Here is a 15,201-nt window from a genome sequence, read left to right on the forward strand (position 1 = left end):
CAGAAATGTGACTGTGGAACTGTACTGCTATTCTAGAAGTCCATAGTTTGTATCAGTCACCTTCATTGTGAAACCTATCAGAGGACAGTTTGGCCAGTAGCTCTTATGGACGTCAGCTTAAAGAGATATTCCAGTTATAACAACTTACCCCCTATCCAAAGGCGATCTCGGGAAGTCTCCATTCAATTGAAAGGAGCAGCACACACCATACGACTGGACACCCTCATCATAACTGGGATGAAAAGCACTGGGTTCCCAAGATCTGTAGGGAACCCAGCAGTGTTGTAACTGGAATACCCCTTTAATTTGCATTCAGAACAGCAGAGAGAAGAGACAAGCTTTCTGATGGATCTCACATTACATAGGACTGAGCAGCCTGCAATGCTATGAGAACACATGGGAGCCAAAATGGCTTCTGATTCTGTTCTCCATACTGTGGCAGCTGAGAATAAACAGCTGATCAGTGGGAGTTCCTGGTGTTAGACCCCTACCAATCTGAAATTGAAGTCGTATCCTAAGGATAGTTTATCAATATCATTTACCTGGAAAACTCCTTTAAGAGATAAAACAAGTGTTGCAATTTTCTTCCATTTTGCTTAGATAAAATTTACATGTATATCTCATTTGCTTACCCCAGCAGACAGTGGTCTAGCCCATCACAATGACGTTGTCTGTATGAAAATCTCTAACAAACTTCAGAATCAGAATACTACTGGACTCCATCCATGACTGAGCCTGCAGCAGGTTTATTTGGTCGTGAACACAAAATCATTCATCCATAGAACTAAAAGAACATTCGCACTACATGAAAACAAATCTATGGAAATACATGAAGAAAAAAAAGGAATTTTATTTACATAGCACATAAGGTAACCTTCCCCGCCGTCCTGTAGAGAGATTGTCATCACTCACATTCCTTTCCATAAGAAACCACCATCTAAATCCCAAATTATCTTTATCAGAATGTTTTTGGTTTGTAGGAGGAAACTCATGCAAGAACGCGGACCACATACATACTCTATACAGATCTTACCCCTGGTCAGATTTGAACTCAGGACCCCAGCATTGCAGGGGAACAGTGCAAACTATTGAGTCTCCTGCTTCCGAAATACTATAAATGCAACCATAGCGTTACATGGCCATAAGATATTAATTAGATCTATTCTAGTCCTTATTCACTCGGCAATCATCCAGCCGTTCCATGGCGTTCATTTCACACTCTCAGTACAATCCAGTAACATGAAACATGGGCCAATATATGTTTGGAACTAGTATAGCTTTGTTGCATAACAGTGTCTGAAGAAGATCTATCTGTTATATGTTTTTGATCTTTTGATTGTGAAAATGACTCATATATATACATTTTATTTATTGTTGTTGTTATTATTTTGATTGATTGACTAACAAGCAATCAATTGATTAATTTACAATCACGTTTTTTAGTGTGTTTTTTTCACTTTATATTTTTTCAGTGGTTTTTCGCTGTCTTAATTGGGACTTGTCCCTCTTTATGTTTTTTCACTTATTATTTATTGTTCACTTTCTGTTGTATTCTGTTAATTAGGGTATGTTATGCCTACACTATATCCTATTAAATTATAATATTAGCACAGTTTATTGTGCATGTATATGCCACTTTTTGATAGATTTATGTATTTGTAAATTGGGATTTTTTCTCCTGTTATATGGTGTTGTAACATAAACTCTTTTGAGCTTATGTGGTTATTTGTTGAGTATATTGGGTCATTCTGTATTATGTATAGGATAATTTAATATGCGGTCATTTATTTTCTACTGGATTGTGCATAGATAATTCAATGGAGGATATTATATTGTGTAACTTCACAGCAGTTGCCATTTTATAAATTCATACAATCATGCAGGTTTTCTGTATATATTTTATTTGTGTTGCCATCCTGTTGGATGTCAGGACTCTATCCTTCCCCCCTTTTTCACTTTATAGTTCTTCATACTTACTTTGTTTTGATGAGGTGCATGCTCTAGCGGTGCTCTGACCTCCCGGTCATGTGACTTGGTTCAGTGTTGTTGAGCATGTGACCGGCATGTCAATGACGGTGCCGGCGCATGTGCACAGACGTTTTCCGACTCCTCGGGACGTCATCACTGTTTGAGCGCGCCACTACTACTTGTCTTCTTCCTATATAAGGACGCCATTCCACATACCTGTATCTAACATTTGTGTGGTGTAGCATAGCGTCTTTTATTCTGTGTGTCTATTCTTGTCTTTTTGGCTAAATCCATCTGCCTTGCTGTATTATTTGATTCTAAGTGGTAATTATTTACCGAATATCCAATAAATATTTGATATTTTATATAGTTGGACTGTTGATTTGATTTATTGGCTTGTGCTTTTTCTGTGTGGTCTAAAGATCGATACATTACATGGCTACAAATGTTATATTACTCCTCCCCTATTAATAAAACTATATTTTTGCAACATATCCAAGCGCCGAGTTTACATGGATGAATGATTATTTTTAGACCGGCATAAAAGATATGACAAGCCATCAAACAGGCATCTGTCATGTGATCACAGGGCATGTAATCCGGGCCGATAAAGCGTTCCTATGATCACTTGTTCCTGATCAACCCTTTTTATTTATTGTTTAGGGCTATAAATGCTAAATGTAAAGAGCCACTATAGGAAATATCTTCAGTGTAACCTTATCTCTGCTTTTTCTAGACCACATCATGTAACCGCCTTGTATGTCCTCTTATCAATACATAATGCTATTCTGAAAATGAAGACTTCCTGTGGACATGGAGAGCGAGTTCCTGCTAATACCATGAGGTTTTCTCATAATTGTGAGAAGGGTTTTGTGTAAGTGCTTTGTTTAAGAGAGAGAAACAAAGGGCAATTTGCACAAGTCGGTTCCTTCTACGGCCACTTATCAATTATTCAACCAGTGTTATTACAAGAAACACAGACAAATATTCATTCCGACCAACAGAAATTTGTGTAATTTAAGTCTCAAGGATTTAGAGGAAGTCTACCACTTCCTCTAAGAATACTCAACAGTCACCACTATACAGAGCACGTTACACTGATAAGCAACATCTCATTGTTATATACGTCATTTTTGTAGATTTGGAGAAAACAAAGTTTGAAGGCTTATGCAAATGAGGCTGTAGTAGCCCTGGGGCGGGCCGTCTACTCCCTGGACTACTGTTCTTGCTTCTCCTGGCCCCACCACCCCATTTAGTGTTGGTTGATCCTCCAACTGCTATGACATCACTCATCTTACTTGAGCAGCAAGAACAGCATTCCCATGGCAACTCACCCATTTGCAAGACTTTAAAGTTGTTGTTTTTTCAAAATTTACATAATTGGCATGCATAACAAAGATTACCCATTTATCACTGTAATGAGTAATCCTCTTACAGGTCCTAAGCCAGGCACAGTGATGAGGGGGGCTGACCCAAGGTCATGTTGATTCCCTAAGGCACGTCCTGCTACTTGTCTCCCCTGTGATGGTGTTTTGGGGTGCCCTTGCCACTGGAGACAGAATGGAAGTTGAAACATGCAGAGCTCAGTTTACTCAGCGCAGTTTAATCTAGTTACAAAGCAACATGCGAATCCCATCCCCCCTTTGCAAAAAAGATCGCGGACACGCGGCTTTGCAAATCGCAGCATGTCAATTATAAATTATTGTAAATAATGTTAAGAGAAAGTCCGCAGAGGAAAACTCTGTGAACTTTCTCTTAAAAGTGCTGCGGAAAGAACTGCAATGCGTTCACGCAGCAGTTCTTCCCGCAGCGCTTTATGACTGCATTTACGGCACGTGGGGCCTTAACCTTAGTCATTATTACGCACCATTCTCAATTATATGGGTTCAAAGTAGTGCAGCGAATTGAGTTCAAGCTATTAACGTTAACATTCAAAGCAATGAACAACCTGTCCCCTCCATATATCTCTGAACTAATCTCCCACTACCTGCCCACACGTAACCTCAGATCCTCCAATGACCTCCTACTCCGCTCTGCTCTCATCCGCTCCTCACACAACCGTCTCCAAGATTTCTCCCGTGCATCCCCCATAGTCTGGAACTCCTTACCAAGACACATAGGACTGACCCCCACAATCACAAGCTACAAGAAGGTCCTGAAGACTCACCTATTCAGGAAGGCCTACAACCTCCAATAACACTATCACCGCACTGCCGTCTGTACAGTCTCCCCCTCTCCTTCTGTCTCTACCCCCTTCCCTCATAGACTGTAAGCCCTCGCGGGCAGGGCCCTCTACCCCACTGTGCCAGTCGGTCACTGTTAGTATTATATCTGTATATTTTGTGTACTGTATGTGAACCCCAAATGTAAAGCACCATGGAATTAATGGTGCTATATAAATAAACAATAATATTAATAATAATAATAATAATAATAAAGTAAACTAGTAGTTTGTCCCACAAATATGGGTCCATACACAATAGGTAGCTTGACCATAAGGTATGAGTCCAGGCTAAACAGGTACAGTAGCTTATACCACAGTTTTCAGTACTGGTGAAAAGTTTAACCCCACAGATGCTCTGTTCAATAGTTCAATAGTAATTATGACTTCTTTAGCTAGTTCCAGACCATCTATAAACTTTATATGTCCAGACGGTTGACTCTTGACCGTACACGGATGTAACCGTATGTACTTGCAGAGATAAGCAGCTGCACAAAATCGTGTGTCACCGTAAAAAGACGCAAAATATATTTAAATAAACTGAGCAAAAAACAAAACAAAACTGTTTTGGCATTCAAAACTGCATGTACGAAAAAAACTGAAAATGTGATCATTACTGAATTTGGCAAAATAGCCCAGTACTGAAGTGGTTAAAGAGTATCTTCCAGGCCGTAAAATGTGGAACAGGTCCTATTCCTGTCCGATTTTGCAGCCCTGCTTCCGTGGCTCCTATTCATTAAATGAAAGGCACTGTGGAGGCACGGCCAGTGCACAGGCGGCCCATGGGTGACATCTGTGGGTTGCCCGTGCTGTTCATTAATGGCGGCCAATTGGCGATTGGTCATATGCAAACGACTTTACAGATGGTGGATATGGTGAAAGGCACTCTTTAAGATTATGCAAAAAGAAGGGGGTTTCATCTATCCCCCCAATGGCCCCCTACTGCAGGACTTAATAGAAAGATGTCACAGGGCACAATATAAGTGAATGAGAGTTAATTCTCAGTAATAACATAAAGACGTGATATCCTGTTCTCTACACAAATAAATTCATGAAAATCGGAATGCATCTTTAAATCATGTACATTACATTTTGGTCCAGAAGCACTAGGGTCCGGGATTCAGATCTGACCAATGGTAACATCTGCATAGGGTTTGCATGTTCTCCCCATGTTTGTGAGTTTCCTTCTGGTACTTGAGATTTTTTCAATATTTCAAACAAATAAACAGGGGAGTAGATATATGGGGTGCAGCAACAGTCACTCCCAGGCCCTGGACCCTAAGGGGCTCTACCACATAAAATATACCACCATTCTAAATGGTACAAGGTAGGTACAAGCGCCATCACAGATTTTGCTTTGGGTCTCAGGATCTTCAAGTTACGCCTGTGGACATACTGAATGGGAATTTAGATTGAGTCCTACTTGGGACAGTGACTGACAATGCCTGTAAAACGCTGTGGAATATGCTGAGGCTATATAAGCATGGCAAATAAATAAAATAAAGTGTATACAGTAGCAGAAAAAGAGAGAAAATAGTAAAAGAGAAAGCAGTAAGCGCCCTCTAGTGTCTAGAAAGGAAAATGCAACTCTGCCACAGAAAAACAGAACTCTTACACTATGAAGGTATATTCATTTAATTCGCTCAGAATTAAGGCTGCACACTTTTAGAGGCAGTGTATTCTTGCCACTTTTATGGGCCATATACAGATATGGGTTATGGGGTCCACGGGCAACTTCTTTTTAAGCAGATGGAGTCTCTGTCTTTTGGTTCCCTATTTAGATCCGAACACTAGTGTGAACCTGGCTTAAGTAGTAGAGATGAGCGAGTACTGTTTGGATGAGCCGATCCGAACAGCACGCTCCATAGAAATGAATGGAAGCACCTGGTACTTCCGCTTTGACGGCGGCCGGCCGCTTAACCCCCCCGCGTGCCGGCTACGTCCATTCATTTCTATGCGAGCGTGCTGTTCGGATCGGCTGATCCAAACAGTACTCGCTCATCTCTATTAAGTAGTTAAGTACGTATTCATGTGTATACCCATGAAGATCCCCCCCGTGTCCTCTGTGCACACCTGATCTGTCTTCAGAGGTTTTGCGCTGTATAGAAAGAAGAGGCAGAAACTTGTAGATGACATCGCACTAATGTGACAACCCCATCAATTCATACAGCTCTGCTAATGTCTCCTATTAGAAAATGGAAGGATTTATCCTCTGTCCCATAGAACCCAATTATCAGAAATAATAGGAAATAATGTCCATCACCATACACCATAGCAACAACTGGAATCTCACAAGCACCTTTCCATGATTTGTGACTACTTACCATGGACTTATCAGCTTTTCTGACATGTCTGGTTTAGCACATACTTTTATTCTATTGCTCCAAATTGCATATTAACAAAATCAGATAACTCAGTAACATAGGCACCGAATCCCAGTGTTTGATTCAGGTGACCCTAACCTATCTATCTGCAGGGTGGGTTGATATACTGGGATCTGGTGACAGATTCACTTTAAATATGACCCCCTTCCCAACCCGGTGAATCACTGCTTGTAATAAATCAATACCTTTATCTAATCCAAAATTTCAACATCAAATGACACAGGCTAATCTGTGAACTGCAGATACTGTTCTCTGGGGCATACGATGTAGGCTTCATACCCACAAAGGAACTGAGTTGCGGAGTGTTGTCACTGTTCCAGTGTAGTAGTCACTGTGTTACAGGTGTTAGATTTACAGTATGTCAGAAAGAAAGAGGAAATGGCGGATTCTTCTGCAGATTAATCCCTGAGTCACACAATACACATGATATCTGAAGGCTTACTACATATCATGTGGATGTAAACAGGGCCACAACCATTTAAGCGCCCAATACAGGCTAAATGTCTGGGCTCCCCATTCTCATTTCTTCATGGAGGATCCTAAGAAGGACAACTCCAGCAACTACTCCCTCACCCTTTGTGTCAAAGATGGCAGTACAAAAAAAGATGCCATCACATTGAAAAAATCCATCACCTATTACATCCAATAACTCAATGGTGACATTTCCTTACAGTGCAGCCATTCTCTTTTCTTCATTTCCATAACCATGGACTCTTCCTCCAACCAGAAGTTGTTTCTAATGAGTTTGTCACACAAACCTCTTAGGTTCCTCAGATTTCCATCATCTCCTCCACCATGGTACCCCAAAATGCTTCCATCCTGCTGCTGCCCTAATACTGTAATAGTGCCTGAAAATACTTACAGTATACCATGTAGATAGTGCCCCCTACAGTAATTGATATCATAGATAGCACACTGGAAATATCTAGGCGCAGCAAATTGTGCACCCCATAGTAGTCCAGTGTGCCCATTAGTAACCGTACCCCTCATGGTAATAATGCTGCCTAGGGGTGACTAGAGTTTATCTTTTTAACCCAAAATATTTCAACATGGGTTAAAAAAAAGGGAATTATTTTTCTTAAAGGGGTTGTCCCATGAAAAGCATCCTATCTATACTGCTAGTTTATGTGGATTTAAGACTTTTCCTAAATACATTGCTTTATCAAAACTGCTTTGTTTGGCTGCCATCTTAATTTATTCACTTCATTGTTGACACTGCATTTCTATGGCCACTGGGCTTATCTGCTCATTTCCCAAGTGACTTAGCTGCTTGCTCTCAGAGGGGGAGGAAGGGGCTGACAAGCAATGGAGCTCCTCAGATAGGGGAGGGGGAGGTGAGAGCTCTGGGATTACTGTGCTGTCTATCTTCAGCTTTTCCACTTATCACCCTGTTTAATTGAATTTGGCTGATAAGGGCTGAGATAAGGAGTCCGTTACCTCTGTATGTAATGCAAGCTGACTCAAATCCAGCTCTACTACATCAGTTTCAACATCAGCGTCATACTGTGGTAATGCATTTACAACCAATCCCTCATTACTGACTGCAAACATTGCAGATAGCAGAGCTAGTGAAACCCCGCCCACCAATGTGCCGAGAAATCCAGGAAGTGAAGAGAGCACAGACCCCTGCAGGCTGCAGAGCAAGAGTTATGGGAATACCCCTTTAAGCCAAGCTTCTAACTCCGTCTATGAGGTCCGTGTGCTTTCTTTGCTAACTGCTTTGTAATGCGTTCAGTATTCCATTTGGGGGGTCCCCAAGCATAGTTATATAGTAGATGAGGTTGGATAAAGACATCAGTCCATCAAGTCCAACCTATAACCCTACAATCCCAACAGTGTTGATTCATGAGAAGGCAAAAAAAACAAACCATGAGGCTTAAGCCAATTGCCCCATTTCAGCGAAAAAATTCCTTCCCGACTCCAATCTGGCAGTCTGTATAAAAACCCTGGATCAACGTGTCAAGCAGACTCCCAGAACAGAATACCGAACGCAGATGTGAACCGGTCCTTAGGTTTGAATCCAGCCAAGGACAGCTGTTTGTATGTTCTCCCCGTGTTTGTGTAGGTTTCCTCTGGTTACCAAAGACATACGGCTCGGGAATATAGAATGACATTATCTGTTAAGTGCTGCGGAATACGGTGGAACTAAATAAATAAAGGCAATGAGGTTTTTACTTGGTATGCATCACATTTACAGAAATTATGTGTGTGTATGTTATTTTGGCATAAACACTAAAGTTTCTTCCCTTAACTATCATCCTTCCAACTTGTGAAGACACGACATGAAAACACTGCACTGATTCAACATAGTATACATTGGACATTCTTGTCATTCTTCTGTGCAGTTATCAGAAACTAGAAGAGTCTTTCTAGCAGTCAGTACTCCGCATAGAGCTTTCCTTTTGCAGAGGTCAATGAATAGGTCACAATAACAGCTTGTAAACTGGATAAACCAGTTATCAGAAGACTGAATATAGGCCATTGTTGTGTGCAGATACTGTTTTCAGGATACGTGATGCCAGAAACACCCCAACTTTCTATTCAGAAAAACATGTTATTTTAAAAGGAAACTACAGTGTCTTTCGAAACAAGACAGGGTCTCCGAAGAAAGAGCTAGGGCTTATTTTCGGGTTAGGTCTTATTTTTCAGGCAGGATCTTTTCTGATTCACTCCTAAAAATCTTGTAAAATGGTTAGGGTTTGGAACCCTAACTTACATTCACAATTGATAGTGCAGGGTCAGAGGGTCTTAAACAAATTTACTGGTACTCTCTCTCTATACACTTTGTATGTCAGTGGCACAGTGCCCTCTATGTCACCTCTCCTTTATGCTAAGATGGAGGTGCTGTAGTGGAGTTGCTACATCTGTGGAAGCGAGCAGGGGAGGCACCTGACATCTCGTCATGTAGGTAGCCAAGCACACAGCATAGTAGCGGTTGGGAGGCGAGACCCAGGTGGAAGCACTTGGAAGGAGCACTTGGGAGGGAGGAGGCAGGAGTCGGGAGCAGGTGTGTGGATTTTGCCCTGCCGTGGCATTAGGTAGCGGAGCACTTGACCAAAACAGTTGGGAGCTATAGCTTGCTGGTCAGTCTGTTCTATGACTATATAAGCTTTCACATATAATGTCCTATCCGTTTTTCAACTTCTAATATCCTCATTATGACTGTAGCACATTTTACATTTGTCTCTGAGTCTATGGAAGTACAAGGAGCAGCCTCCCCTATCCATTAATGATACCACTCCATACTGTATATGTAATTCTGCCAGGAGTAACTGTACAATAATAAACAAATAGCTGAGAAAAGCCCAAGTGACCATAATATAGGAGATCCAAGAATACTAGACTTTAAAATAAAGGACATTTAAGACAAGCAGCTAAAACACAGGAAAAAAAAATAACCTAAGAACACAGTAAGTAAAACTGCTTGCTGTCTATGAATAATATCCCATTTGTAGTTAAGAAAGTAGCCAGACATAGAGGACATTTATTATTATTATTACTATTAATAATAATACATTTTATTTATATAGTGCCAACATATTCCGCAGCTTTTTAAGCCTGAACATGTAAGGTTACAGTTTGATAAGACATCATGTCCTGGGTGGGCTTAAACAGGAGGGTTAGTTTTAGGGACCTTAACTGCAGAAGGATTTATATTAGGAATTGTGATAGGCCTGTCTAAAGAGATGTATCTTTAGGACGCACTTCAAGCTGTAGAAGTTGTGAGTTAATCTGATTGTCCAGGGTATCGCATTCTAGAAAAATGGTGCAATTCGAGAGAAGTTTTGGTTAAGGGAGTGGGAGGTTCTGATAATAGAGGATGTTAGTCTTAGGTCATTGAGTGAATGGAGAGCAGGGAGGTGTAGGGAGGTGCGGCATTATGGAGAGCCTTGTGGATGAGGATGATAAGTTTATATTGTATTCTGTAATGAATAGGCAGCCAATGTAGTGACTGGAACAGACCAGAGGTCTCGCTAAAGTATCTAGACTGATAGATGAGCCTGGACACTGCATTCAGAATAGATTATAAAGGGGAGAGCGACAATAAGGCTCTTTAAAGTTTCCATAGTAAGGAAAGGTCAAGCATAACTCCAAGGCAGCGGAGTTAAGGTAAGATCGCAGACTGAAATGTATCAAGGTTAGATCAGTAGATGGTGTAAACAAAAGTTGTTCAGACTTTGAGAGATTCAGTTTCAGATAAAGAAAAGAAATGGTATTAGAGACAGCAAAGAGACAATCCCTGGTGTTCTGTAGTAGAACAGGGGTGATGTTACGAGAAGAGGTACTGTATATAGTCAGCTGTACTTAGCATAAAGATGGTACCAGAATCCAAATCTGCTGATGGTTTATCCCATGGGGACTGTGTACAGTGAGAATAGAAGGGGACTAGGACTGCACCCTGGCAAACCTAAACAGCATGGGAAAGAGACAGGACTTGCAAATGATAAACTGAAAGAGCAGTCTGATAGATATGAGGAGAACCAAGAGAGCATAGTGTTCATGAGGCCGACAGAGTGCAGCATACTGAAGAAGAGTCGATGATCCACATTGTCAAATGCTCCTTGGAGATCAGGAATATTAAGAATAGAGAAGTCATCATTAGATGTAGCCATCAGGAGATCATTGGAGACTTTTGTGAAGGCCGCTTCAGTAGAGTGTAGAAGCCAGACTATAAGAGGTCAAGAAGAGAGTTAGAGGAAAGATAGTGGAATAAACGAGTATAGACCAGGCGTTCCAAGATTTTGGAGATGAACAAAAGGTTAGAAATGGATTGGTAGTTAGCAGCACAGGACGGGTCAAGGGAGGATTTCTTCAGTTGCAGGGTTATGCCAACATGTTTAAATTCCGGAAGAGAGAGGTTAAGTATTTTGGTAAAATAGTGACAGCAGGCGACAGAGACTGGAGGAGGTGTGAGGGGAAGGAGTCACTAATGCAGGTAGTAGGACAAGAAGAAGAGAGGAGCTGGGAGACTTCTTCTTCTGTAACTGGATCAAAACATGAGAATAAACAGGATGAAGTGATGTGATCAATGCCCCCTGGGTAATGGGAAATTAGTTCCTGATAAATCACAGAACGGAACCTTCTCCCTCCACTCCATGTGTAGACATTTTGCTTATCTAATGTATCTATGGACATGCCTTGTCTAGCAACAGGGACTGCAAATTATCTAGACTCACATTCTTCAGTCATATGGTTCATTTTGTAAACAGCGGAAACCACGGTGCTTGTCTGAAAATTTCAGTCTCTTCAAACAGCTGTGGGGTGTCAGACCCATATCTGATACTGTTGACCGTTTTTTAACCCCTTCCTGACATCCACTGTAATAGTTTGGCAGATGATGAATATTTAAATATAACGGACGATCAGGTGCTGAGCGGGCGGCATAGCCATCGGGCTTCTGCTGTATTATACAGCAGAGAACCAGCACTAATATCTGCTATCATTGCCTATGATCTATTGCCATGACAGCCTGGAACCTAGTGTAGGCTCTCAGGCTTGTCTGCCATTCATTTAAATGCCAGTATTTTGTAATTAGTATTAGCATTGTAATGCATTGCATTGTATTAGTGATCAGACCCCCTAGGGTTCAAGACCCCTAAGGGGTCTAATAAATAAAGTATAAAAATTAAAAAAAAATAAAGAGATTAAAAAAGAAATAAAAGTTCAAATTACCTCCTTTCCCTAGAATACATATAAAAAAAGAATTACTATGAAACACATACTCCATAGCCATGGTGGACTACTGCTTTTAAATTCAGACTGAGATTATGTCTGTATCACCAGTAGATCCGAGTTGTTACTGGCTAAAGTGTAACTGCATATACTTGCATGTACATTTTTCACAGCCATTTTGCTCACAAGGTCAGCCTTCACAGATCCCTCATGCATTAGAGTGTATTGAAGAATCTGTGAAATCTGATAAAAATAGAACATTTTATATCTTTTTTTTCCCTCCATTCACATACAGTGAATATAATGAACCTGTGCATGGGCTGTTTCCCCCATGGTCCTGTCACAACTCGATACAGAGTAGGTTTTAAGACCCTCCCAAGCTTTAACAGTGGATATCCACACTCAAAAGTTGCTTACACTTGCCTTAGAAATATGCACCTGATCTGCCTGGGGTACAAGTCTCGGGGCTGATACAGAACTCAGAAATGATTGACTCTTACATGAATGGAAACCTTCCAGATGCTGACATTTATTTTATGTCTTATATATACATTATGGAAAGTATACGACCATTGCATTACTGTAAGATGATGCAGAACTTACTCTTATCTACCATCACCATCAGCTATATGTTCCACAGTCCTCTTTCCCTGGAATCCGGTTTTACCTCTTTTCTGCCTAGTATATTATTGCACAAATCCTTATTAAGCTCAAAGCAAAGAGATGAAATAACTAAGTCAAGGTTATGGCGGGGTCATGAAGTACATGTAATTTGTGCCAGACCATAAATCAGGTAGATATTCTGCCTTTGGCACACAACATGCTTTTCACACACTGTACATAAAAACCCTTTGTCTTTCTGGCATCGTACAGTTACTGTTTGCTTGTGCATTCAGTTCTCTTTCGTAAAAGAAAACTCCAGCGCAAAGACACGCTGCCAGATAACCGCACCCGGACTCATCCTTCAAAAAAAGCGTCACTTGGCTATTCTCTATTCTACTGGGAAGGGTAGACATTCTGTTTTTTCATTGATGCTAGAAATGATTGAAAAAAATTGTGGTAGCAACTCATGGGTGCCATGGATGTATGGATCATATGTGGAGTGTCCCAAAAATATGTGTATATATATATATATATATATATATATATATATATATATAACACTGGAAGGTTATAGCTAAAAATGGATGAATGACAACGTAAAAAAATCAACTAAAGTGTTGTAAATGAATATAATAGTTTATTCTCACCTTCAATATCATACCGCCCTGTAGATAGTTAGGTTATGGTCATCTGAATCAAAAGGTGTTTCCCCCTTGTGAGTGGTGTGAGAGAGTGAAGGGTGTGATCTGGGAGGACAGCTATATTCCAGCCAGGCAGCTAAAGGGTGTTTGGTAAAGACCCACACCAGGGAGGTCAGCTGGGTAATCAAGGCCTGATATAGTCTGTGTGTGAGGACTAGGAGTGTGGCACCACACTGACAGAGCTGTCCTGTCCAGACCGAACCTACAAAGCAGGTACTGTGCTACCCGTTGTTGTTGCCAAGGTGGGAGTCTGGTAGCCAGGCTTCTGTATAGTCAGGGAACCGTTTTCCTATGTTAGTGAGTTCTCAGCCGAGAAGGCTTTTATTTTGTTTATTTTGTGCCTTTGAAAAGGCAGTGTATGCACTTCAAGTGAATAAAGCCTGAACACGTGTGCAACCCAGTGTCTGTGTCCCTGTTTCCTGCACTGCTACAAGCATCTACCTGAGTGATTCCCCACAGTCGGTAAATGTGATGCAGACAGGGGTGTAACTACCATAGAGGCAGCGGAGGTGGCTGCCACAGCGCCCAGGCCATTAGGGGGCCCGGTGACAGCCGCTACCGCTGCGTTTTTTTTTGTTTTTTTTTAATAGGCCGTTACGGCCCCTATTCACTTGCCGATCCTGTCTTTGCAGACCCCCGAGTATAATGATCGGCGGATCGGGAGAGGTAAGGGAACGTAACAAACAGTGTTACTTACCTCTCCATGATCCTGCCAGGCCTCCTTTCTGACGTCTCTGACGTCACATGAACCCGGCCTGCGTCCTGGGTCATGTGACGTCTGACGTAATTTCAGAAGGACGCCAGCAGAGAAGACAGCGTAGGAGCCGGAGACAGGTAAGAAACAGTAATTTTTATGTTTTTATTCCCCTGGGTCTCCGATTATTATACTCTGGGGTCTGAAAAGACCCCAGAGTATAATAATTGTCTATGGGTGTCCACTATGGGCTATAATATTATGTGCAGGGGCCACTATGGGGATAATACTGTGTGCAGGGGCCAGTAAGGGACATAATACTGTGTGCAGGGGCCAGTAAGAGACATAATACTATGTGCAGGGGACACTAATGGACATAATACTGTGTGCAGGGGCCACTATGGAGCATAATACTGTGTGCAGGGGCCAGTAAGGGACATAATACTGTGTGCAGGGGACACTATGGGACATAATACTGTGTGCAGGGGCCACTATGGGACATAATACTGTGTGCAGGGCTTACTAAGGGTCATAATAGAGTGCGGAGCAGGGGGTCGGTCGAGGTCTTCGGCATTGGTGTCGGTTGGGGGGGGGGCCCATGTCAAAAGTTCGCCACGGGGCCCCTGCCATTCCTAGTTACGCCACTGGTTGCAGAGATATTCTTGTCAATATACAAATGGGCAAGGGTGTTCCCATTGCACCAAAGAGGTTAAAGGCAACGCCCTCATTGCTCCAAAGCGCTCATGTGCCTAATGACAAAAACAGTAATATCTTGGCAATGGATGCACCGACGCACAAGGGAAAACAACGTCCGATTTAGGTGACACTAATCTATCTGCATGGCTGATTTAATATGCTGGGTTTTGGTGACATACTCCCTTTAAAGGGTTTTCCAGTGTTAAAGTTTTTATGACGTATACTCAGGAGGCACATGATGAGGCACCTTTGGGCTGTAAG

Source organism: Leptodactylus fuscus, chromosome 1 (assembly GCF_031893055.1).
Source record: "Leptodactylus fuscus isolate aLepFus1 chromosome 1, aLepFus1.hap2, whole genome shotgun sequence".
NCBI classification, from domain to species: Eukaryota; Metazoa; Chordata; class Amphibia; order Anura; family Leptodactylidae; genus Leptodactylus; species Leptodactylus fuscus.